The 27,650-nt window shown below is 41.5% G+C and overlaps 1 protein-coding gene across 1 annotated transcript in view; it reads left to right on the top strand.

The window, feature by feature from the left end:
• Positions 1-27,650, top strand: part of Rin2 (Ras and Rab interactor 2) — a 199,467-nt gene that overhangs the window by 9,001 nt on the left and 162,816 nt on the right. The window contains exon 2 of the mRNA XM_013027076.1: positions 19,623-19,745. The gene's annotated coding sequence lies outside the window, so the exon portion shown is untranslated. The remainder of the gene's footprint in view (positions 1-19,622; positions 19,746-27,650) is intronic.

The following is a 27,650-nucleotide window of genomic DNA, read 5'->3' as shown; positions in this document are numbered from 1 at the left end:
CACAGGCAAAGCAAGGTCTTAAGTCCGAGGACACTTCCATGGAGACACAGATGCTGGCTGTGCAGGCAAATGGGCAGGGATGTTGTAAAGAAACCTGAGAGTAGCATCTGCCACTGACTAGCATGCCTGTTCTCAGCCTGGCTCAAGCAGAAAGAGTGGACTGTACAGAAGAGTTCACCCGTCTTTATTTCCTGTGACCTCCTTGTACTGCAGGAACAGGAGTTTCTTACTAACCCTCCTCCAAGGCACGGTGCTAGGGACAGCCCCCTGTACCATGACTTGTTACAGTAGCCTGACAGAAGCCATCTTTCTTGGCCATGTTTTCCTCTCACTGTTGAGCTGAAGACTTAAATTAATGTATTTGCTCAGTGCCAGGGGCTCACACCTGTAATCCTAGCTACACAAGAGGCTGAGATCTAAGGATCACGATTTGTCACAATCCATCATGACCAGAGACAGTACAATGACTGGGAGACCCAGCTGAAGAACTGAGATTTGAGGGGCCAGAGAGACCTGAAGCAATTCCTGTTGTTGGATCTCTAGATCCCACTAACAAAGGTGTTTTGTTTTGTTTTGTTATTTGAGTTGAGTATGGGGGAGGTGACGGTAGGGGTACGTGCAAAGGCTAGGGTTACAATCAGAAACATGAGGCAGAGTTTGCCCACAAGTGATAATTGACTTCCTTCTCTTAGGAAACAGAGTAAACACTTCAGTGTTAGCACACTCTCATCTCCAAGGTTTTAAGTTTTTAGTATCCAAACAGCTCTAACTTAAACACACTTAGGGCGGTAAGTTTTGCCTCTGTCTACCTCTACTGTTTGGCCTTTTCTGGGCACAGCTCTGGTCCTTCTGAATGCTGTCAGAGATTACATTCAGATCTCTTAACCCTTTCTAGGTCTCACAGTTCAGCTCCAGGGGTTCTCGCAGTGGTTCAAGGCCAGCCTGGGCAGGAAAGTCTATGAGACTCTTATCCCAATTAACCACTAGAAAGCCAGAAGTGGCCCTGTGGCTCAAAATGGTAGAGCACTAGCTTTGAGCAAAAGAGCTCAGGAACAGCTCCCAGGCCTAGAGTTCAAGGCCCATGACTACTACCACCACCAACAACAAAATTAATATATTTTATTAACATAGATTAGTTGTGATGTTTTTAGTGCAATTTCATTGTGATATCTCCATACATGTACCCCATCAACTTTCCCTCATCTCTTGTTTTGGTGCTGATACTGGGACTTGAATGCAGGGCCTGAGCACTGTCACTCAGCTTTTTTTTTTTTTAGTGAAGGTTGGTGCTCTTACATCTTGGGGCATACCTCCACTTCCTTCTTTTTGGTGGTTAATTGAAAATAAGAGTCACATGGACTTTTCTGCCTGGAGGTTGGCTTGAACCACAATCCTCTAATCTTAGCCTCCTGGGTAGCTAAGGTAATAGTTGTGAGGCACTGTTGCCCAGTTATGGATTTTATTTTCACGCACTCATATAAAGTCTTTTGACCATATTCACTCTCATTCCTTTTATCTATTCACCCCCCACCCCTTGCTGTTACCTCTGAGTAAAGCCTGATTTTTTTCTGCTGCAGATTTTATACTTTTAGAATTTGTTGTAAATGTTCTATATAATTATGAGATGCCTATAGGGTAGGTAAATGTCCTTCTTGGAAATAGTTAGCTTTCTGTTTTTGTTAGTTTGCAGGTTCTCTGCAGAGTATAAATGAGCTGTAGGATAAAGGATTTTTGAGAACATTGGGTTTAAGACCCCAGAAAATGTGAATCTCAAAAGAATTCCTAATCACACAAGGGCACAGAAACAAGCACCTTCAGGTTATTATTTGTTAAATCCCCACTCCATATGCACACATAAGCATCTGAGTCTACAAGTGTCTTCCCACCCCTGTGCCCATCTCTGAGTTGCTGCGTAGGTCCTGCCAACTAGATCATCCAAGGGCCACGTTTGTAAATTGCCTCAAATTTAACCACAGCAGGTCTCGGAGATGATGCATGTTGTTACTAGGGAGCACGATTCAACATGAAAATCATGCCACTTATAAATCATCAGAAGGAATTCCATGAATGTGCTATTCTCAGCCTGCAGCAGCTAGAATAGAGGTGGACAGGAAACTTGGAATACCACTGCAGGACCATGTGCCATCAAATGACATTTAAAATATTTTGGATCAAGTTCTCAAGATATATCATGAGGAAGTCTGATTTGAGCTATTGATGTAAGGTGGGAATCCATCTCTTTTTTAGTTTTTCTTCCCCACTAAGGTTTTTTCCCTCTAGTTTAAGGATCAAGAAGGATCAGAAAAATAGTTATTTCAAGAGGAAAAAAACCCACCTACAACAATGAAAAAGAGACAGCCCAAAATGAGCTACTATTTTCTCATAGTTCATTTAAACTTCTAAGTCATAGTTGGTTTTCAGCATTCTTAGGGATTTTTATTTCCCATGAAAGGCATTATAATGAAACTTGAAAGGCTTCCAAGAAAACTGTACTGAAGTCTTCCAGACACTATAGTCTTTTCATAAGAACCAAGACTTGCTAGTTTGTAGGGATTATGATTTGGTGCTCTGTGCCTGCCTGCTAAGCACACATTTCTTTCTTCTGAGCTTTAACCCCAGTCTCAGGTTTATGATTTGTGTGGGGTTTATTTTTTAGAAACAAAGTTTCAATATAGCTCAAGCTTGCCTTGAGCTCATAACTCACTTGCTCCAGCCTCCTAAATGCTCAGATTACAGATGTGCATCACCACACCCATATGGCACCTATGACTTCTGTTACTTTTCCTTTTCTTCCTCATTCTTCTCCACATTGCTAGGGATAGAATCTAGGATTTCACACATTCCAAAGAAGTGCTCAACTCAACCACTGAGATATAGTCCCAAACTTCTGTCAATTTTTTAAAAATCAAATAACTATTCTAGAAGCAGAGATACATATTGATAAATACAGCAAAATAGTTTTTTTTTCCTGGGGTATGGTTTTGGGGTTTGAACTCGGGACTTTGTCTTTGCTAGGCAAGTGGAGACACACATTCAGTCCCTTTTTACTTTAGTTACTTTTCAGATGGAGTCGAGTTTTTGTTCACAACTGGCTTTAGTCTGAGAGCCTTTTGCCTTTTGAGAAGCTGGGATTACAGTTGTGAGCTACCATGCCCAGCTTATAAAAAAAGGCTTTTTTGTGTGTCAGTACTGAGGCTTGAACTCAGGGCCTTGAACTCTTGCTCAACTTTGTCTTCTCAAGACTAGAGATCTACCACTTGCATCACAGCTCCCCTTCAAGTTTTTTGCTGGTTAGTTGAAGATAAGAATCTCAGGGATTTTTATGCCTAGGCTGGTTTTGAACTATGATCCTCCCATGTCAGTTTCCTGAGTAGCTAGTATTACAGGTATGACCTACCAGTGCCCAGCTACAAACTAGTTTTCGGAAGATTGACTATTTGAAGATAACATATGAGTAGATGATCAATGATATGAACCCTGTGTAACTGCCTAGGTCACATGAATCTGACCCTGCATGGACCTGGCCAGGTCTTGTGTTACATGAGTCAAACCCCACTCAGAAGCACTGCAAGATCCCAACCAGTAATCACTGCATCTCAGGGTAGCAGACATCCCCATGTGCCAAACTCTGCTGAGGGCATCACATGCAACCATCTGAACAAATTTATGAGGGGGTTACCTTGAATGTCAGAGCCCATTTCCCCCTCACCCCCGTTCATGCAAAATAGTTATATTTGCCTTCTTTGGTATTCACTTATAGAAACTGAGGCATAGAGGTGAAGTAACTTGTTTAGAAAGTTCTGAAGTGACAGTTTCAGAAAGATTAAGAAAGTACAGTTGCCACAGTCCAAACCAGGTCTTTCCAAACCAGGCTTCATGCTCTTCTGTCCTGTCTCCAGAATTAGCTCTGCGAAATACAACGTGCATTCATTTCCTAGGACTGTGTATTAAAAGACCACAGACTCAGTGACTTCAAACAGAAATGTGTTTGTCTCATAATTCTGGAGACAACAAAGTTGAAAATCAAGGTGTGGGCAGTGCCATGCTTCCCTTCCTAAATTTGGTAAGAAACTCTCCAGGCCTGTCAAGCTTCTGTGCACAAGGATTCCTTGACTTGTGGGTGATTGAGCTGAGTTCTCTATCTTCATGTGATGTTGTTCTCGCGTGTCTTCATAATACTTTCCTTATGTGTATTTTGGATCAAGGACCCACCTAATGATTTCATCTTAATTTTGCTAAATCTGCACATCCCCTACTTCCAAATGAGGGTGAAATTCTGTGGTAGTGGAAGTTAGAACTGAGCATGTCTTTCTTGAGTGTGTTATGATTCAACTCACACCCAGGATAAAAGGAAAGACTGATCCAATATCCAGGAAGTGCCTCCTGGGGTGTTCTCAGTGGTAAGTATGCAAAGTGCCTGATATGAATGGCCTCTTTCCTGGGCTGCCAGGAGTCTGAGATGGGTGCAGTAGTCTTGAGAGACCTTCTCCAGAATGTAAAAAGGCAGAGGAAGGGAACTGAAGGCTTTAGGAGATGGACAAGCAAAGTGCATAGTTCTTGGCCATTGATTTGGTAACATACTATTCGTTGAACTCTTGTGGATAGTTTCTGTAATCATCTCTTACTGGCACTGGTACGTGCCAGGCTCTGGTCTTTGGGGCTCTATGTTTTCTTCCTGCTGGCTTCAGGTGCTTGAGAGGCCCAGTGACTCTGTGGGGAGATCAAGTAGTAAAATTTCAAAAATCCTGATGGTGCATGGTTTTGGATCATAATCACTAACAGTCATAGAATCGATTATATATAAAAAACACAAGTAATCCCAGTATTGCATATAAATAGTGAAAAATATTATTGTTAAAAATGACCAGAACGGAAGGAACACTTTTAATTTGGGCAAAACTCACTACTATGCTCTTGAGTGTTCTTAGACTTGAAGGTAGGTTCCTTCCTTCCTTCCTTCCTTCCTTGCTTCCTTCCTTGCTTGCTTGCTTCCTTCCTTCCTTCCTTCCTTCCTTTCCTCCCTTTTCTTCCTTTCTTCCTTCCTTCCTTCTTTCCTTCCTTTTATTTGTGTGCCAGTACTGGGGTTTGAACTCAGGGCGCCGTGCTCTCCCTTAGCTTTTTCATTCTGAGTTGGCTTTCTAGCTCTTGAGCTGCACACCTCCGAGGTTCCTTCATTCCAACCCTCACTGAGGTTCTTTGTCTGATAGGACAGTTGCTGTAGGGGCTGTCAGCCAGTAGCCGTAGGCAGAGTTTGGAGGCCTTTGCCTCCAGAAAACTGGAAAAGAAAGAGCTCATGCACCAAACTCAGCTTATATAATGTGTGGGAAAATGGCTCCCTTTCTACCCCAAGTGGCCAAACACCAACCAGTTTGTTGAAATAGCTTGAGATAGCTTGGGACTGGAAGAGTCTCAGAAAGAGTTCCAAATAACCCAACCATGATTTCTGTTCCCAAAGGAAGTCAGATAGATAGGAATGTGGACTGAGAACGTGGTTTATTCCTTAGAACATCAAAGTGATAAATTTGCAACCAGAGAAGTAGGGGAAAGATCAAGAGCCAAGGATTACAGGAAAAGTAAAGAAAATGTTTTCTATCACAAAAAGCCATGATTCTCCTTTTGTCTTCTGCCACTGTGGCAATGCGAAGGAATTGAGAATGCCTATACAAATCTTTCCTACCCTCCAAAAGGACAGAAGGAAGCGGCACCCATTCATTTCCTACCACGTCACTGCTGAGTACCATTGATGCTGTCAGTCAAACTAGTTGAATGGAGAGCTACTTCCTGGATCTCGTCAGCCATTACTCCATTCCACTTCATTGTTGGCTCTTGTGAAGTTGTTGCTGTAAATAAACAATAGGATTTTGTGTTTAAAAAAAAATCTCCCTGCTTGCTGATTACAGACAGGATTTCAGAGGAACAAGAGTGGCCACAAGGAGAAGACCGGGATTGTTGAGTGTTGGCTGGACTGTAGGGAAGAATGATGGATAACATTGGGAGAACGATCTGGAAGTTCTGTGATGCAGTTTGACACAAGGAGTGAGCAAGCGTGGATAGCCCGTGGCTGGTGCTGGACTTCTTGCTGACCACATTGTGGCAATGATGGTGACCCTTAAGGAAATGATAAATCAGGAAGGGAGAGTTGCACTACAGTAAAGACTTCCATTTTGTCTGTCTTAACTTTATGAGAACCACGCAGAGGTGTGGAGCAGGCCAGCTCTATGCATCTGGAGCTGGAACAAGAGCTTTGGGTTACAAGTCCCTGGGTGGCAGTTTCTAGCAGCAAGCTCTGGAGGTGCTGTTCTAGAATCAGCAGGGTGGTCATAAGTGCAGAATTTTATATTTGTGTGTTGTTCTAAGTCTTTGAAAATGTTATAATGGAAGGATTGGCTGCCACCATCTGGAGATGTGACTTTGTACTCACAGCTTGTCACAGAAGGTATCAGAAGGCTAGTTAGTCATACAGGGGACGGTTTCAATACCATGTTTGCCTATATCTCGTCAGCCCATATTTTACTAGCTAAAACCCAGCCACAGAGGTCCTCCCCAAATTCAAGAAGGAAGGATACTATGAGGTTCTTCATGCGTGTACTGTGTGTCTCCTGCAGACATGGTGGCGGCTGTGCTGTGTGTAGTTACATAGAAACAGCTTATGCTGTTCAGGAGAGAACACTAATAATGATTGTGAAGTAGGTTGAGCAAACTCCTGTGTCCTAACCCTAACTCTTTGAAGGTCGGTGTAGAAAAGCAAAGTGGCATCAGCCTGGAACTCTTAGGTCTGTGTGTTTTCCCATGGTTTTATGAGCAAGGCAGAGAACTGCAAGGAGAGGTAATTTTCTGGGTTCCAGGTCTTCTAAGAAAGGGATTTCCAGGGACCCATTGGTGGCCAGTCTTCACTGTAGCTTGTAACTATAATCCTTTCTACAGGTAGGGATGCAAAATTTAGACTGCAGGTACTGCAGACTTATTAATGATGCTGTATCATCAGAGAAGGGTGACCGTACGATGGTAGTAGAATGGTTACTCAATTTGGAGTACTTTTCTAGAAATTATTTTGGTGTGTATGTGTACCAGTACAAGGGCTTGAACTCAGGACATAGGCGCTGTCCCGAGCTTTCTTTGCTCAAGGCTAGTGCTCTACCGCTTGAGCCACAGCTCCACTTCTGCCATTTTTTGATGGTTAATTAGACATAAAAGTCTCACAGTCTTTCCTGCCTGGGCTGGCTTTGAACCATGATCCTCAGATCTCAGCCTCCTTAATAATGGAGCACATTTTCAAATTTTAAAATTCTGTTTAGTTATTTGCGGTTTTCATGCTTAGGTGGTAACCCCTTCTTTATCTGGACTCTGCATATGACCAGAATCTGGGGGCTCTTATTAGTCAAAGAGTAGACTGGAGAATCACAGGAGAATTATTCATGAAATATTCAACAGTTTGGTCATACTATATTAGTCTGCTTGCATCCCGCTAAAGCTTTTGAAGGAAAGATTTAGCTCAAGTCTGTTCTTTGCTGTGTGCTCCAAGCTTAACCCAATTTAAAGCATAAAATATGTATCAAAATGTTGCTTGTTAAAATGTTACTACTAACATGTAACAGTTTAAAAAATTGTTGATTTAGTTAACTGAATTTCCCAAAATTAAAGAAAAAAGTAAGGCTGGGAGTAGTGGTACATGAGTATAATCCCAGTTTTTCAGGGGATGGAGGGAAGAAGATCTCAATTTGAAGCTAGCCCAATGGCAAAAGTTACTGAGACACCATCTCAACAAACAAGCTAATGTGGTACACCTGCTTCCTCATTACTCAGGAGGCAAAGGTAAGAGGATTGCTGCCTAAGGCTGGCCCAGAAAATGTTAGTACAAGATTCTCTCTGTAAAACAGACCAATAAAAAAAAAAGGACTGGAGGCATAGCCCAAGTATGAGAGCACTTGACTAGCAAGTGTGAGGCCCTAAATTCAATCTGAGTACCTCAAAACTAGCGGAATCCAGAAGTGCTGACTGTGAATGTTTATCTGTGTTCCTGGGTCTTTGTGTGTCCCTTGATAGACTCAAACACACCAAAGCCAGCAAGCTGAGTAAGAGCAGGGGATCCTGAGTTCAACCCTTGAGCTAAGAAAAAAAGAAGAAAAAATTAGCTTTGAATATACTTTAGTGGTTAGAAAGGAATTTAAGCAATTGTATATGGATGAATGTGTGTTAAGTTTCTTATTTCATGCTATCTATAATTTATGTGCTCTCACACAATGCACTATATTCGTGGGTTCTGCATCCAAGACTCAAGTAACTTGAGAAAATATTTAAGAAATAAAATAGATCTATTCTGCCCGGGAGATTCTTTTTCCTCCTGGTCCCTCCCTAAACTATACAGGGTAACATCTGCAAAACATCTCTATTTCTATGAAGGGTTATAAGTCATGTAGAGGTGATTTCAGATATTCGAGAGGTTAGAGGCAAATACATACAAGCCTCGAGCATCAGTGTGTTTGGGTACCATGGTGGCTCTCGAACCTGTGCCCATAAGGATATTAAATTAAAAAAAAATCCCTGAATGATGAAGACTAAATTTGTTTCAGTAAAATTAGTGTTTTTAACATAGTAAATGTCATTATTATTTAAACACACAAAATTATTTAAACACATAAGATGGCAATACAACTGTGGCAGTTACCTAGAGCCAAATCTCTTCTCATAATGGGGGTAAAAATAGAGCCAACAGAATGATGATTTACACACAACTCTAGGATTACTAAGAAACAGCATTCTACAAACTTCAAATTCCTTATAAGCATGAAGATAAGTACCCAGGTCCAGTCAACATTTTTTGTTGGACTTGAACTCGGGGCCTGAGTGCTGTCAAGGCTAGTGCTTTACCACTTTGAGCCACAGTGGAGCTTCCATTTTTTGGTTGCTTCCCCACCCCCTCCACCTCAGTGGTTTATTGGAGATAAGAGTCTCACAGACTTTCCTGCCTGGGCTGGCTTTGTACCACAATCCACAGATCTCCTAGCCCCCTGAGTAGCTAGGATTATAGACATGAGCCAACAGTGCCCAATTGAGATATATCTTGAGAAAGGTGAGGCATCCAGGAGACACATTAGCCTAGGAAAGGCACTTGCTCCTTGGAGAGTTGGCCATGTCTAAAGAGAGCGTTAAGGGATAAAACTTAGAACCATACAGAGATTTAAAAAGAAAAAAAAACCCACAAAATTCTGGTGGCTCACACCTGTAATCCTAGCTACGTGTGAGGCTGAGATCTGAAGGCTGAGGCTTGAATCCATGCCAGGAAGCAAAGTCTGTGAGACTTTTATCTCCAACTAACCAGCAAAAAGGTGCTAGTGGAGCTGTGATTCAAGGGGTAGAGTGCTAGCCTTGAAGGGGAAAAGCCATGGGAGAGCTCGAGGCCCTGATTAAGGACACTATTTCACTACCTCACCAGCAGAGGGCATGCTTGAACCAGGAAACCTTGTTAGCCACCACAAGTTAACAACACTTACTGCTGTTCCAGGAAAGAAAATATGGCAAAAAGAACAGAAGGTAGCAGAGAGCAGGAACAGAGCCACAGTCAAAAGAAACAGTTTGAGAGTCAAAGCACTTTGGATGATAAATGTTCTCACCCTTTGGAAGAAGAAAATCAAACTTTATTCCTATGCCATGCAGAAAATCCTATTTCAGAAATAGAGGTGTGACTCCAGTGGTAAAATGCCAGCCCTGAGCAAAAAAGTCAACAGAGCACAAGGCCCTTAGTTCAAAGCCATATTTCTTGATGGATCATAGGTTTAAATATTAAAACTGAAATGATTAGCATTTTAAAAGGATATATACAAAATCTTCATGACCTTGGAGTACATAAAGATTTTTTGTGTATGTTTATGCCAGTAGTCCTGGGGCTTAAATTCAGGGCCTAGGTGTTGTCTGTGAGCTTTTGTGCTCAGCATTATTGCTCTACTCCTTGAGCCACAAGTCCACTTCTGACTTTTTGGTGGTTACTTGGTAATAAGAGTCTCACAGACTTTCCTGCCCAAGCTGACTCCTGAATAGGTAGGATTAAGGCATCAGCCATCAGTATCTGGCATAATGTTGTTTTTACATGGACCTACTCACTTAAAGATTGCATGCATTACTGTATATAAAAGTTATACTTCAATACAATGTCTCTCTCTCTTTTTGTTTTTTGGCACTCAATTTTCTTCCTATTCTGTTATGACTCTTCTATTTCTACTAATTCTATTCTCTTGTTTTGCCCAAGATTCTTATCTTTTTTTTTTCTTTTTCTTTTTCTTTTTGCCAGTCCTTGAACTCAGGGCCTGGGCACTGTCCCTGAGCTTCTTTTGCTCAAGGCTAGCTAGTACTCTACCACTTGAGCCACAGCACCATTTGTGGCTTTTTCTGCTTATGTGGTACTGAAGAATCAAACCCAAAACCTTCATGCATGCTAGTTAAGCACTCTACCACTAAGCCACATTCCCAGCCCTCCAAGATTCTTATCACAGGTCAGTTGTTTCCTGTTATTGTTTTCTTTATCTTGGGCATTTTACTTACTTGAACTGGTAGCTTCACCTGCATATTTTCTCTTTCTCTTTTGTTAAACTAGGTGTTTTCCTTTAAAAAAAATATAGGTGCTATTTTTTCTCTTACAATTTCTTTTTTTTTTTTTTGTCGGTTGTGGGGCTTGAATTCTGGGTCTGGGCACTGTCCCTCAGCTCTTCAGCTCATGTCTAGCACTCTACCACTTGAGCCACAGCACCACTTATGGTTTTTCTGGAGGTTTATTGGAGATAAGAGTATCATGGGGGCTGGGAAGGTGGCTCAGTGGTAGGGCGCTTGCCTTGCATGTATGAGGCCTTGGGTTCGATTCCTCAGCACCACATAAGCAGAAAAAAAAAGCCGGAAGTGACGCTGTGGCTCAAGTGATAGAATGCTAGCCTTGAGCTGAAGAGCTGAGGGACAGCGCCCACCCAGAGTTCAGGCCCCACAACCGGGCCAAAAAAAAAAAAAAGAACCAAGCCATCAGTTAATGCAGAGGATTGTGTGCTTTGGTTATTTAAAAAAAAAAAAAAAAGGTCAGGTCAGGTGCCAGTGGCTATCCTTACCTACTCAGGAGGCTGAAATCTAAGGATCACGGTTCAAAGCCAACCCGGGCCAGGAAAGTCCATGAGACTCTTATCTCCAATTAACCACCAGAAAACCGGAAGTGGCGCTGTAGCTCAAGCGGTAGAGCGCTCGCCTTGAGCTGAAGAGCTGAGGGACAGCGCCCAGGCCCAGAGTTCAAGCCCCACGACCTACAAAAAAAAAAAAAAATTCTGGAACTTAAAGCAGAAGAGTCTTTGTGCAGAAGTGTTAATATTCTCAGGGAAATGTCAACATTTGGACTGAGTCAATAGTACAACCTGGCGTCCTTATTCTGTCTATATTGTGTCTATTTCAGGCAATGGATAGATAAGGGATAAAGTGTTTTCTGCACCAGAAACATTCATGTTTAGACATACCCAGAATGGTTATCTCAGTTCCTTCTGCAATTTTGGAAAGGAAATATGTATTTCCTTCCTTCCTTCCCTAATCCAGTATTTTTCCCTCAGGCAGTTTTTCATGGTTGGCAGGTGCTGGCAAACAGGACCCTTGTAGGGCTGTGGATCTGAGCAGTTGACAGGGTCAAGCTGACCATGAACTCAGAGGAATTGTTCTTCATAGAGGAACTGCCTTGGGAAGGGATTCACAGGGAAACGTTCTAGAGGGGAAGTTAAAACTTCAGCAGACTCTTCCATCCCTTTCCCTTCTCTCACCTGCCAACTCTGCCTCTTCCCTTCCCTTCCTTCCTCTCTTCCTTCCTTCCTTTTCTTTTTCTCTCCTTTTCTTCCAAGGATCTTGTTCCATGGCTTAGGCTGTCTTGACAAGAGTAGTATTTGATACCAAGAGAAAACAACCAAGTTAGCCATTCAGTCCTTTCACCTGTGAATCTTGGCTTTCTAAAGATGCAATGGCCCTAGGTAATTTTACATCCTTTTTTAGAGGAGTCAGGGAAAATAATTCTCTTTATCCATTTTCTATCGCCATAACAAAATGCGTCAGTCAGATAATTTATAGAGAGCAGTGGTTAATTTAGCTCATGGTTCTGAAGGCTGAGAAGTTTAGTTGGAGAAGCCGCTGGCATGGCCATGGAGGGCATCTCACGTTGAGACAGAACAGTTGTGCCGCAGACAGCTAGCTTTTATAGCAAAACTAACCTTCCCTCTCTCGTAGTCAGCTAAGTCATGACCCAGTCCCTATTCTCTTAACACTGGTACATTCAGCACTAAATTTCCAGCACGTGAAATTTGAGCAGCCCATTCACATATCCAGCATCACAATTAATGATGCAGAGAATAGTGCATCAACCATGGTTATATACACAATGTGAAAAGGGGGTTTTGTTGGTGCTTTTCAAAAGCACTGAGCAATGCAAACATTCAGGAACATTTACAGTCTGCAGTGACGTCATCCAACATGCACATAAGCCTTTTAGATGGCTTCATTAAAACGTATCTACACTATGCTTTTACATAGAAGAATATTCCATCTCTCCAACTCTTCCAACTTGCTTTTTTACCTGATAAATATATCCTTACACAGGCTTGAGAGCTTCTGATGAGACTAGTAACAGTGTTTTCCACACCACGTAGTGTTGCAACCCGCTGTGTGGTCCTTAATCTGCATGAACCAGACCATGGAACTGAGGTTTGGAACACCAGGGGACCTGTAGCCTTCCACCAGCCACACATCCCAAGGTTCCACTAACCAAGGTTTTTATTGGTCTTGTGCAAGGAAATAAGGTACAAACTTCAAGTTGTGACAATATTTTGTATACAAGTGGTAGGTGACCTTCTTATTCTGGGAAGGAGAGCTAAACAGTAAACAGCTTACAATTTGCATAAACCTAAATCTTCCCTTAGGCTCCCATGCAGTTTGAGGTGGAATCTGAGTTCTTGTTAGGCTAGGACTGATTGACCTTCCTCATCCTTCAGAGAGGGTGTTAGGAGAAGGCATTCCAAACTCCCAATTCCTTCAGGGTCTCCCTGCATAGTACCTAATAGATTCCCTAGTCAACATTTAATTAACAAGTAGTTATGATCAAGACAACCCTTCCTACCCCCATATAGAAATTACCTTAAAGCTTAGGATGAAATGAAGTTCTTAAGGTTAGAAACAGTTAAGTAATCTTCAGAGAAATTGTACTTTTGAGGATCCCATGTAAGTTGGGAAGAATTTGCATATCTCTAAGGAACACCACCTTGTTCAGGCTCAGTAACAACTTAAAGCAGATGCCCTTTGCTGCTGCGCGTGCACTTGCTCCCTTGCTACCCCAGAGAGATGGAGACAGTTTCCCAGCTTGTTCTAGCTGCTTAACTCAGACTCAAAGAGTCAATCAGTCTGTTCCATATACAGGTTTTAATATACAGTTGTGCTTTCCATGTATACAGGCATGGTTTAAGTAGCTAGTACTTTATATTTCTTTTCTTCCCTTTTTTTTTTTTTTTTGCCACTCCTGGTGTTTGGGCTTAAACTCAGGGTCTGGGCACTATCCTTGAGCATCCTTTGCTCAAGGTTAGCACTCTGCCATTTCAGCCACAACACCACTTCTAGCTTTTTCTGTTTGTGGTACTGAGGAATCGAACCCAGGGCTTCATGCATGCTAGGCAAGTACTCTACCACTAAGCCACATTCCCAGCCCAGTGCTTTTATATTTCTATGTATAAGACTTTATGGCATGTCATATGTATTACGTATAAATTAATTTACTAGGTCTAATGGTTTTTGGTAGCCATTTAATATAATAGCACTAAATATTAATATGGGATATTAGTACAATATTATATTTTTAGTGGTTATGTTTTTCAAAGTCTAGTTGCCTTTGGAAGTTTACTAATAGTCTGATGGGATTTTTCTTCCTTTTGGGGGTCTCGAAAAACTTTTGAACACTCCTAGATGCTACTGCAGCATATGCATGTAATCTGAGACCTGTCACACATTTGTTTTGACCTCTGTGGGGGTACTGGGGCTTGACCTCAGGACCTCATGCTCTCTTAGTTTTTCTTTTTGGTTCAAGGCTGGAACTCTGCCACTTGAGAGCTACACCTGTTCTTCCAGCTTTTTGGTGGTTAATTGGATATAGTCTCTCAGGTTTTTCTGCCTAGACCGGCCTTGAACCGGTAATCCTGCTATCCCAATCTGCTGAGTAACTAGGATTATGGGCTTGAGCTACCAGAGCCTGGCCAACAACATCTAATTCTTTCTCTTTTGTCCATATGCTAAGGGTGCTGGATATCTAAAATTCTAATATGTAGTAGAGGCTTCTGGGATAGAAAATAGCTTGATTAATATTGAGGGTAATAACAGCAAACTTCTTTCTTTTTTTTTCTTTGTTGTTTTTTAAATGTACGATGTGATTTCTTGTTTCGTTTGTATGTTCTTCCCCCTATGGTATATCCGCTGTTGTACTATATTTGATTTTGGTGCCCCGGTATTGCATATAAATTTATCTGAATTAGGGAAGGTAAGGGGAACAACAGAACAACAACGTGGGAGGAGGGGGTATTGGAGAGGGAGGGAAAGTGGGAGAAAAATGAGGGAAGGGGTAAGAAATGTACTTATTACCTTACTTATGTATCTGTAACCCCTCTGTATGTCACCTTGACAATAAAAAATAAAAAACAAGGAAAAAATAAATCAATAGAAAAATTATATATATGGAATTGTTTTATGCATTTCACTATCTAACTTTTTTTTTTATTGTGAAAATACCGTACAGAGGGATTACAATTACATGAACAAGGTAATGGCTACATTTCTTATCAAGCATTGTAGCCTCCTCCTTTGTTTCCCCTTCCCATCCCTTCCCAACCTCCCCCTACCCCTCACCCCCCCCCACCCCCCAGCAAACTTCTTTCTCCTTGGGGCTATGTGTGCCTTGTACTCGCCTCCCCAGAGTGCTGGTTTGTTAAATTCAAATTGGGAACTCATACTAGGATGCTAAACCTCAGTCAGCAAGTACTGATAAAAAGACCGGATGCATGCTGGGATTCACCATAGCTTTCTGGGCCAAGAGCAAAAACTAAGCTCAGCACGCTGAACAACACACACGAAACAACAGTAAACCACCCCACAACCATTAAAGGATTTTTCAAATCCAGAAAATACTGCATAAAAATATAGGTAGGAAATAACTACGGGCAAAATATCATAAACTCAGGCAAGAGTGGAGGTATGTGTGACTTTGGCCTTTCCTGTTTTGCGAAATGAAGGATTTGTCATAGGATGAACAAATCTGAGATCTGAGGATGGGCGTTCAAAGCCAGCTGGGGCAGAAGAATCCATGAGACACTATCTTCACTTAGCCAGCAACAGAGTTGGTGTGGAGGTGTGGCTTGAGTTGTAGAGCACCAGCCCTAAGTGAACAAGCCTAGTGAGAGAGAGCGCGAGAGGACCTGAGCGCAAGCTCTGGTAACTGGCATAAAAAAAAAAATAAGATGTTCCAGACGGCAGCTGGTAGTATGGACTTGAGATTTAGGTATCTTCTTGGGAGTTCTGGAAATGTCTTTATTAGAGGGATAATCTTTAATGATGTGTTAGATTATATTCAGGATTGCCTTCAGCACCGTTGATAATCTGTGAGTGCACTGAGTCATGCATGGGTTAAGGTTGAACACATCGAGCCTGGCTTTAAATCAGCGTGGGAAGCATGGGAAATGCTACTACGTGTGACTGGTAGTTAGAGCTGAGTAGCATTTTCATAAAGTTCTTATTCTGTATACATAGGTGCATGATCTAGAGCCTCTTTGCCACTGTGGAAGGCCGTGAGATGAATCTGGAAGTCGAGAGTTGCGAGCTCACTGCTTCCTCAGCCCCACCACACGTTGGAGTCACCTGCAAGGCTCTGAACACCTGTGGGAAGTCAGGTGTAGTTTATTGGGGCTATAACCTAGGTTTGGCAGTGGCTTAATGCTTCTCATGAGTGAGAACCCATGAAGAGTCGAACTCAGTGATTGAGTTCTACAAGTAATTCCAGTGTTTGCCCTTGGGTTTGAGCTCATTTAATTCTCCGTAGAGCCATGCCATCCAGTAAACTAGAATTGTTGCAAGGTATGATGGGAACAAGGGGACTTTTAGATAGATGTACATAATGGTTTTTTGCATCAAGGGAACACAACATGAATCTAGGAGAGCACATGAATGAAGGCTTTACAGTAGTCTGAGTAGAAAAAAAAGTGGTTGCAGAATTTGGAGAGAGAAAGCAAAAGGGAACTGGGAACAGTTTGAATTCTGCCTACTCCAAATGAGTGAGCCTTCTAGAGTCAGCACCGCACAGCCTGGGCATGGATGGATTGGGCTCTTTCTACTTCAGGTCTCAGTTTACAGGTACCTCTAATTAGCACCACAGCACCACTTCCAGTTTTTCTGGTGGTTTATTGGAGATAAGAGTCCCACAGGGAATTTTCCTGCCCGATCTGGCTTTGAACTGTGATTCTCAGATCTCAGCCTCCTGAGTAGCTAGGATTACAGACGTGAGCCACAGGTGCCCGGCAATTCTTTGCTTTTTTTATTGGCACATAATTATATATAAATTATAACATAAACAGCATAAGGGAAGCACTAGAACTTTTGTACAAGAAAAGATAAAATTATATTACTCACAGTCTCCCTTCACTCTGTGCTTTGTGGTATTCATCATGTGAAGGTAATTAAATGCAACTTCTTTTTCTATCTATTGATAAAGGTTAGAAGGTTTTTGTGAGATGATTTAAACAGAGCTTAAAGTTTACTGAGATTGCTTTCCAATAGCTTTGTCTATAAGTAAAGTAAGAGTTTAGAGAAAAATCTGGATCATGAAGGAAAAGAAGGGCAAGAACAGTGGTAATCTTACCTTTAGTCCTAGCTACTAAGAAGATTGAGGTAGGAGGATCACCTGAGCAACATAGTGAAACCCTGTCTAAAATATCAACCAAACCACCAAGGAAAGTGGGATTTAAAGTAATCCTAAAGAAGGTGCTGATGATAGTGATGATGGTAATGTTGGGGAGGATGGCGGTCAGCATTCTTGAGAATATATTGAGTAGACTGCAGTGGACCAATGCATTCCATGGATTGTTTTTCTTGATCTTCCAAACTACCCTTTGAGGTAGGGTATAATGACTGCCGTTAGGTGGGTTATAACCACTTTGATAACTGCCTCATTTTATACATGAGGATCCCAAGTCAATTAATTTTCCTGAAAGATTCCTCTGGGACTGAAGACCATATACAGTGCATCCATCCTGAGTCAGATCAAGTAACTGAGGAGGGCCCAGGGCACTAATTCCAGACAGAAATGTAATTTGGGCTTGAAGGATGAAGCGGATGGACATTGTCATGAGAAGGTCAGAGGCCAGTTAGAGAGCTGTCAGAGGAATTGAGACAACGGAATATTATAAAAAGCATTGGGGAAAAAGCACAGTATCATCTTATATTTCCCTAAGGATAAGAGCCTAAAGAATGGAATAAGCAAATAGAATGAACACATGATAAACACTGATATTTGAAAAGAAACATGTTTGTATGGCTATCAGAATGTACTCCACAATTAGATACAATCCAAATGAAAAGTATCCATTCTAGCCAGAATGGCTCATACCTGTAACCCTAGATACTTAAGAGGCTGAGCTCTAGAGGATTACAGTTTGACGAAGCCTGGGCAGAAAACTCCATGAGACTTTATCACCAAAATAACTGCCCAAAAGCTGAGAAGAGGCATAGCTCAAGTGGTAGAGTACCAGCAGAACAAGCAAGCCAAGCAAGTATGAGGTTCTGAGTTCAAACCCTAATAGTGACAGTAATAACAATAACAATAATAATAATATATCCACTCTCTTGAGGATGCATGTATTAGTGGTGTTGGCTAAAGAGAGCTTAAGCTGATGTAGCTGTCATACTGTATATTATTGATTGAAAGCTTTTCACTGTATTGTGTGTCATGGAAACCTTTGTCTTAGTTCAACATCTTTGGATGACATTTTAATGTGCATTCTTTATTTCTTAAGTTTAATTAATAAAAAAAGAGAGCTTTTTCCATGATTTAATATTTGTGATTTGCTTTCTTTGCCAGCAAGGTGAATGCATTCCTGTGCTTAAGTCATTTTGAAAAGGGCAGGGTCCCGATCAGAGACAGTTACAATGAAGAAGGTGGCAGAGCCCTTTCTGAAAGAGTTGATGTGGTACAAGGAGTAGGAAGGAGAAACTGAATTGTCATTTAATGGACAGAAGTAGGAGGAAAGTGGTTAATTAGTCCTATACATATTGTATTTATTTTAGTGTGAGACCATTTGGATTCATTAAATCGAGCATCTGCTTGGAGTTTAGAGAGCGTTGAATAGGAGATGCCTTTCTTATTTCCTGGTCCACCTGTGCAGGTGTTGTCAGCACTTTGAGCAATGTCTAGTGTCCTCCCTGAGCTTGTGCATCATTTGTTGTTGTTTTGTTGTTCTTTGTTTTGTCTTGTTTTGCTTTTGTGCAGGTACTGGGGCTTGAACTCAGGGCCTGGGCACTATCCCTTAGCTTTTCTACTTAAGAGCTGGTACTTCATCACTTGAACCATACCCCTACTTACAGCTTTTTCTGTGGCTAATTGGAGATAAGAGTCTCATGGCACCCAGCCATGATTTTATTTTATTTTTATTAATTTAAAATTATCTTCAAGTAATTGAACAAAGGGATTGCCATTGAACAAAGCATTTCATAAATGCAATGCTTCTTGATCAGTGTCACCCCTTTCAACATTCTTTTTTTGGGGGGGAGTCTGGTCATGGGGCCTGAACTCTGGGCCTGGGCGCTGTCCCTCAGCTCTTCAGATCAAGGCTAGCGCTCTACCACTTGAGCCACAGCACCACTTCCGGCTTTTTTTCTTTTTGCTTATGTGGTGCTAGGGAATCGAACCCAGGGCCTCATGCATGCAAGGCAAGCGCTCTACCACTCAGCCACCTTCCCAGCCCCCGTTTCAACATTCTTGCCCACCTATACCAACTCATCCCTTCCCTTTCTTTTCTTTTTCTTTCTTTCTTTCTTTTTTTTTGGTGGGGGAGATTCACTGTGCTACATCTCTACCCTTTTCATTTTACTTTTTTTGTGGGGGGATGTGTCTGTCGTGGGACTGGTACTCATGGCCTGGCACTGTCTCTATTCTTTTGCTTAATGCTAGCACTGTACCACTTTGAGCCACAGCTCCACTTCTGGTATTCTGATGATTAATTGGAGATAAAAGTCTCCTGGATTTACCTGCCTGGACTGGCTTTGAACCATGATTCTCAAATCTCAGCCTCCGGAGTATCGAGGATTACAGGCATAAGCCACTGGCGCCTGACCTAGTAGCTAGGATTATAGCTGTGTAGCTAGGATTACAGGGGTGAGCCACCAGGACCAGGGTAGTATATACACTGAATTCTTGACTGTCTTCTCCTCCACTCCCCCTCTTCATTTGTCTACCCTTTCTCCCACCCCACCTCTTGTAAGTATCTGTTTCCTGGTGCTTATATGTTGGACTTGGACTTTGCCTTTCTAAGAAATTATATGATTTGAGTTCTTAAATGCAAACAAATCCTGATGATAGATTCTGTGCGTTTTAGATGGAGAGAAGCAATCTGGACTTCTAAACTTCTACTGGAAAGGATGAAAGGTGAAAGTTCTTCAGGATGCTGGGAAGACAGCGCTGAACTGAAGTGAGAGAGAAGGGGTGCCAGCCCCAAAGGGTAGGTACAACATATTTGCCAGTCAAGTGAACTTCCGGTTACTTTATGAGGCCTGTTTTGGTCTGTTCCAAGATTTTTTTTGTTTTCTTTTCAACTTGGTCACCATTTTAATTCATTTTAACAAAGCCAAAGGTTTCTTTGTCATTTCCTGTCTTTCCTGTTAGATAAAATATCTTTGTGCCAGACTTGTGTTAGTCAATAATATCAGTAAAATACAACTATAAACTGAACAATAATAGGAACTGTCCCTGGACAGTGGAATATATTAGCATTTTTCAAGAGAGGGGAACAGCCATTGGACACCACTGGGGAACTAGCATTGGTATGTGTTTGCGTTATGTCCCCTGCAAAGCTCATTCTTGAGGTAACAAACAACGTGAAAGGGTAATGGGGACCTTTTGGATGTGTTGGATTATCGACACAAAGCCTTCATAAACAGGTGAATGCTTTCAAAAATATTATCTTTAGTTGTACAAAGGAGTTGCCATTTAGCAATGCAGTTTGTGAATACATCGGGATTAGTGAACGCATCGGGATCAGTGTGACTTGGGTGAATGTTTTTTTTGTTGGAGTGAGTTCTCAAATGGATTGGTTCTTGTGAGAGTGGCTTGTTACACAGAGAGCTTGGTACCCTTGCTATCATGTGGCCTTTAGCCGAATCAATGCCAGTGCCCTCCCTATTCTTGGACTTCCAGAACCATGAGCCAGGATAAACCTCTTTGCTTATGTGATTATCTGGGCTCAGGTAATTTGTTATAGCAATGGGAAGTAGGAATTATGGAAAGATGAAATTTGTAACTCTTGGTCAGCCTTTGTGCAAAGGAATTGTGGCTGTGTTATTTTTCTTTAACCTTGTGTGTATATGTCACTACAGGTATTTGAGAACTATGAAAAAAGTCTTTATCCAGAACATCCAGCACTTAAATCTACACTATGGATATATACTACTACTACTGCTACTACTATTACTACTGCTACTACTATTACTACTACTACTACTACTACTAGGTTGGGCTGTGGTGACTCATGCCTGTAATCCTAGCTACTGAGGAGTCTGAGATCTGTGGAACATGGTTCAAAGCCAGTCTGGGAAAGAAAGTCTGTGAGACTCTATCTCCAGTTAAGCACCAGAAAACCAGAAGTGGATATGTGGCTCAAATCAGTAGAGAGCTAGCCTTGAACAAAAGAGCCTAGGGACAGTGTTCAAACCTTGAGTTCAAAACCCATAACTGACAAAATAACAACAGCAACAACAACAATAATAATAGGATTGACAGTAAGACCAGACTATGAGACTATGCAAAATGTTAAGGGAAGTTTACTTCTTTAATTGTATTTTGTATTGCTTAGTCAGCTTTGCACTAAAACTACCCTCAGCCTTAATACAGGTTTTATATTCCTTCTCTGAAACGCTTAGGATCTGATGTGTTTGGACCTTTGGACTTTTTTTCTTTTAGATTTTAGAACATTTGCATAGGTGTTGCCAGTTTGTGGCTGTATCTGACCAGTTATATATCCCTAGCCTGACAGAATAAAATAAGAGCAGCAAGTAGAATTTTAAAAAAACAAACATTTGAATTCTACGCACATACGTTTCCTGACATTTTGAGTGAAGGCTTTGAATTCAGTAAAATGCCATTTTTTCACTTCTCTCTCTACCTGGCTCTTTCCTCTGGCATGGATATAACATAGCTTGGAAGAAGAGGCAAAACTTTCATGCTGGTTGGAATCTGGAGCCATAAATTTGGAATCTGGAGCCATAAATTTACAGGACATTTTCCAAGCTGGCCTGGAAAAAAAGACTTGCTGTTTTATGCTTTTCTTTTCTTTTTTTTTTTTATTGAAGTTCTAAGGCATAAAGCATGTGCTAGAGGAGACATGACTGCTGAATTCCTGGCTGTGTACAAACATAAGGCTTGTACCCTTAAAAATGTCTTTTCAACACCTAAGTTATTTACACCATGCACAATGCACATGCATTGTCCCAGCAAGCAAGCAAATGAGCACAGACTCTGATGCTTGTACGTCAATATTTGTACTTCTTTAGATTGCTAGAGCTTTCTAATTAAGCTACTAATGAAATTGTATGCTTTGTTGTTAGGGTCAGTACTGGGGTTTGAACTCAAGGCCTTGAACTTCCTACGCAGTCACCACTGAGCCACACTCCAGACAATCCATATCTATATATCTATATCTAAATTTCTCTCTCTCTCTCTCTCTCTCTTTTTGTCGGTTGTGGGGCCTGAACTCTGCGCCTGGGTGCTGTCCCTCAGCTCTTCAGCTCAAGGCTAGCACTCTACCACTCTAGCCACAGCGCCACTTCTGGCTTTTTCTGCTTATGTGGTGCTGAGGAATTGAACCCAGGGCCTCATGCATGCAAGGCAAGTACTCTACCACTGACCTACCTTCCCAGACCCCCCTTTCCCTCTCTCTCCCTCTCTCTCCCTCTCACCCCCCCCTCCTTGAACTCAGGCCTGGGCACTGTCCCTGGGCTCCTTTTGCTCAAGGCTAGCACTCTATCTCTGGACCCACAGCGTCACTTCCAGCTTTTTTTGGAGTAGTTTATGGGAGATAAGAGTCTCATGGACTTTCCTGCCTGGGCTGGCTTCAAATTGTGATTTTCAAGTCTCAACTTTCCGAGTTGCTAAGATTACAGGCATCTGGTGACCTTATGGTTTTTTTGTGTTTGTTTGTTTTTTGCCAGTACTGAGGCTTAAACTCAGGGCCTGGGCACATCCCTGAGCTTCTTTTGCTTAAGGCTAGCACTCTACCACTTGAGCCCCAGCACCACTTTTGGCTTTTTCTGTGTATGTGGTACTGAGGAATTGAACCCAGCTCTTCATGTGTGCTAGGCAAACACTCTTAACACAGCCACCTGCCCAGCCTAGATTATCTTTAAGTAGTTGTACAAAGGAGTTACCATTTAACAAATTAGTTTGTGAATACAATGTGTCTTGATCAATGTCACCTCTTTCATCGTTTTTTTTTTTTTTGTACTAGTACTAGGGCTCACACTAGGGGTTAGGCACTGTCTCTTTCTTGTTCACTCAAGGCTGCAGCCTACCACTTGAGCCACATCTCCACTTCCTGCTTTTCAGTGGCTGGAGATAAGAATCTCACAGACATTGGTGCTTGGGCTAGCTTCTAAGCTCAATTCTAAGATCTCAGCCTCCTGAAAGGGTAGGGTTACAGTCACGAGCCACCATCACCTGGCTAGAGCACATGCTCTTTTAAATGCTTAGTGTTGTGTTTACATCTGTACAAATACACAAGGATGAAGTAGGAAGTATCAAATGTAGAAGCTAGTTAGTGTCCCTTCTTGGCATGTTTATGTTCTCCCACTAGCACAACCCAAGACAAAGATGTAGATGTCAATCATCTAATTGATTCAGGAGTCCAGTAAGGATGATGATGGAAGAATTAGGAAACAAAAGGAACCCAAATGAATGTCCCTAAGTCCCTCACTCACGATGCTGTGAGAGCCCTATGCCTTCATATATATCATCCACTGAAAAGTTTGAATTTTATCCTTTCCTAGCTAAGTGATATGATCAATACAAATGCAGTTGTGGCAGCAGCCACAGCTCCCATGTGATCACCAAGGAAGCAACTGCAACTCTGCAGTGCACTGTGTGCCAAGTTAGAATGTTTGGTTGATAATTGACTAACAATATTTTCAACTTACCTTGGGTTTATGAGGATATAACTCTATCCTAAACTGAGGATCAGCTGTAGTGTTGATTGGGAACATTCCCATTGTGGACACAGGACATCTGGGAGATGGTATTGACCTCATCTCAAAGTTGTTTCACTCAAGGAGTGAGGGAGCTGGGATAACTATCCATATCTCTTATTCTTCAGTACGGAGAATTGCCCCAGGAGCAAAGACTTCTTAGTACCCAAGAGTCACTCAAGTATGCTCAAGATCTCAGAGAGTCTTGAGCAAGAGAGGCATGTAGACCTATGATAAGACACCCTTGTCATGTCTGGAATGGTGGGTGCTGAGGGGACACTGGCGATGTACCCTTAGCACAGGCTACAGGACACTCAAGAAAGTGTGAGGAATGAAAGGAAGGAATGTATTACTTGTAATACTGAGAGAAGCAGAAACTGACTTATATAACCTGTACAAAGAAGAGGAAGAGCTGATGTGGAACTCTCTTTCTTCCAAGTTGTACTTTTGAGTAGGAAGTTAAAAGTGTACTACATAGCTGGGTGCCAGTGGCTCATGCCTGTAATCCTGGCTACTTAGGAGACTGAGATCTGAGGATCACGGTTCAAAGCCAGCCTGGGCAGGAAAGTCCGTGAGACTCTTATCTCCAATAAACAACCAGAAAACTGGAAGTGGCACTGTGGCTCAAGTGGTAGAGCACTAGCCTTGAGTTAAAGAGCTCTGGGACAGCACTCAGGCCAAGTTCAAGCCCCAGAACTGGAAAAAAAAATGTATTACATAATCATGTTTAGAGTACGTTCTCATAAAAAAAGACTTTAATCGGATATAATTTACATATGGTAAATTTTACCCATTTTAAGTATACATACATGTTAGTGAGTGGTTGTGTTCTAGAAGTTTCATATAAGTGGAACAATATAAAAGTGGTCATTTGTGCCAGATTATTTTCACTCAATATAATGTTAAGAAAACAACTCACGTATTAGTAATTTGTTCCCTTTATGCTGCTTAATTGTACTTCATTTTATGAATATTTTATATTTTGTTTTCCTATTTTATGGTTGGTAGACAATTGGATTGTTTTTAGTCTTATTCTGAATAATGTTGCTGAGAACATCTACATGCAGGACTTTATGTGGACCTATATTTTCACCTTGAGTAGAATTTCTGGGTGATAGGATATGTGTATATTTATTTCTAAAGTTGCCAAAGCATTTTCCAAAGAGGAGATACTATTTTACATAGAAACTACACTTTAAGAGGTGAAGGTGGGCATCTTTATTAGAAAGCTGGCATCTGCAAGTGGACTCATGCCCTAAAAACTTGCAGCAGCAAATGTAGCTAGCACAAAGCTTACACAGGCCAAAATCATATATGGTGTGAGGAATTAAACCTAACAAAATTGTTTTATGTAAGTAAAGCAAGCCTGGTGAGGAACAATTAGGGGCTTAGAGCAAGATGCCATGGTAGCAGTGAGGATAAGATGGTGTTGCTTGGACCCAGTTTCCATATTTCACACCAACTGTGCATGAGCATTCCAGTTTATCTCTGTCTTCACCAACTGTTGACATTATCAGTATCTCTCTTTTTTTTTTTTTTTTTTCAGTTGTGGGGCCTGAACTCTGGGCCTGGGCACTGTGCCTCAGCTCTTCAGCTCAAGGCGAGCGCTCTACTGCTTGAGCCACAGAGCCACTTCCAATATCTCTTATTTGAAGTATTCTAGTAGAAGTATTAGGGCAGCTTATTGTGGATGTAGTAGTTTTCTAATGATTCATGATGTTCCGTAGCTTTTTATGTGCTTGTCATTTGGATACTTTCTTTGGTGAAATGTCTGTCCCTTTAGCTTATTTTGTGTTGCCTTGCTTTCTTCTCATTGAGTGGAAAGAGGTTTTTTCCCTGTAGTTCAAAATTATTTTCGCCGGGCGCCAGTGGCTCATGCCTGTAATCCTAGCTACTCAGGAGGCTGAGATCTGAGGAATGCGGTTCAAAGCCAGCCGGGACAGGAAAGTCCATGAGACTCTTATCTCCAATAAAACCACTAGAAAACCAGAAGTGGTGCTGTGGCTCAAGCGGTAGAGCTCTTGCCTTGAGCTGAAGAGTGCAGGGACAGCGCCCAAGCCCAGAGTTCAAGCTCCATGACCGACAAAAAAAAATATTTCCAAATAAGTTTACAAACTATTTTAGTATCCATTATCACCCACTCTCATCCATCAGATTGTCACAGTGAGGAATTATTTTATGTGTGAACATTCTTTGTAAAAGCAACAAAAGGAAGGGAAAGATCATATCAGATTTTAAGGGTTGGGTTTTTGTTTTGTTTTGCCACAAATAGTCATTGTCTAGCAACAACAGAAGACAAACATCCTTGAGTGCTTTTTTGTCTGTGAATGGGAAACCTGTGATTAAAAATATCCAGACAAAAAAAGCACAAAATTATTTTCTCCCTTTCTACAGTACCTATATCATTCACTCAGTTTTTTTCTGCCTTCCCGCATTGGGTATGATGGATCATGTGGGAGATATTTGCCTAACAGTCCAGGGTGAGGCTATGTGCATGGAACTGTGGTAGCCTACCAAGCCTATGTATGCTCCACAAGAGGTTCCCCCAGTCCATTCTATTCCATGGCAGCCTCTGCACAACCAGCCCATTTGTCCCAGTCCCCTCTCTTTCATTGGCCACTAAATCCATTCCTCTCTACTGCTCTCATAGAGTAAAAGTGAGCCCAATAGCTAAGTTATTGAGTTCAAATAGAAAATAATGGGCTTGTCAGCCAATAGCAGCTGCCATAAAGGACAACAAAGTAAAAAGATAAATGTCCAATTCTCTCTCTCTCTCTCTCTTTCTCTCTCTCTGTCAGTCATGGGGCCTGAACTCTGGGCCTGGGCACTGTCCCTCAGCTCTTCAGCTCAAGGCTATCACGCTACCACTTCAGCCACAGTGCCACTTCTGGTTTTTGCTGCTTATGTGGTGTTGAGGAATGGAACCCAGGGCCTCATGCATGCAAGGCAAGCCACCTTTCCAGCCCAGGGTCCAATTCTTTTGCCATCTCTTCCTTTGGCTTTTACTGATTGCTTTCAATTTCTCAAATACTTCCATTCATTCATTCAATCTTTATGGCCACCTCTGATGTACCAGTCTTTGCATTAAGCAAGAAGATTTAGTAGTGGACAAAATAGTTAAGTACATTTCCCCAAGAGGCTTTCTTCTAGTGGGAGAAATGACAGTAACTAGCCAAATACATTTCAGGTTATAATTAGCATTACAAAATGAATGAAACACAATAAAGAAATGTATGTAGACAAGTATGTAAAATCTCTGGAAGGATATACTGTAGCAGATAAACAAATAGAGGTGTCGATTTCAAAATTAGTCTCCTAACATTTCTGTGACAAACTTGCATTGCTTCTGTAAGATTTTCTTCTCAAGGTGCCAAACCCATTAACTTTCAATATCTATATGATAGGTTGTATCAACTGTTGTGTCATAATTTTGTAACTAAAAATATTGAAAAAAGTCTGTGGAAAATAATGTAATTTATCTGGGTGTGGTTACAACATGTTTGAGGAATTTTGATATTTGGAAAAATATATAAGACATGATAGAAAACAGTATGTGTTTCTAAAATGTCTTTCAGGTACGTCATTTGAAATGATGAACAGTCTCCTCATGTCTTATTAAATGACAAAATGTGTTCAGTAGGTCAGAGTAGATTGTTTTAAATGATACCATTACATATAGGACACAGAAATCAATTATTTGATTGCCAAATACCTTTGTTTTGTTTTACTGGCAAATGGAATGTCAAATGTGTGTTTGAGAAGTCACACCATAAACTATAAAGATTTCAGTGATTTGGTTAGCTTGGTCCAAACTTGACCAAGTGCAAACAAAAATTAATCACTTTAAAACCTCACCCAGGCTGTTTGCCTTGGGCTCTGCTTTCTGGTTAGATACACACTTGGTACAGTCAGGAGTGGTCAGGTTGCACATTTACTCCATCTCTCTTCCCTCCTCCGTGCTTCTTTGCAGAAGCTCAACTCTGCCCTTTTCACTGAGTGACATTACCTTTCACCATGTTCAATTCCTAACATCGATATGATGGCAACAGTGACCCCTCACAGGAAACTGGGACAGTCACACAATGGCCCAGCCACCCTCTCTATCCAAAGCCTCTCCTTCCCACCCACATGGTCTTATCAGCCCTGTCCTATACTGATCTTAAAATCCATTA

This window comes from Dipodomys ordii, unplaced genomic scaffold (genome assembly GCF_000151885.1).
Source record: "Dipodomys ordii isolate 6190 unplaced genomic scaffold, Dord_2.0 Scaffold99, whole genome shotgun sequence".
Lineage (NCBI taxonomy): Eukaryota > Metazoa > Chordata > Mammalia > Rodentia > Heteromyidae > Dipodomys > Dipodomys ordii.
Note: the sequence above shows the minus strand (reverse complement) of the source record. Positions and strands in the feature narration are given on the sequence as shown.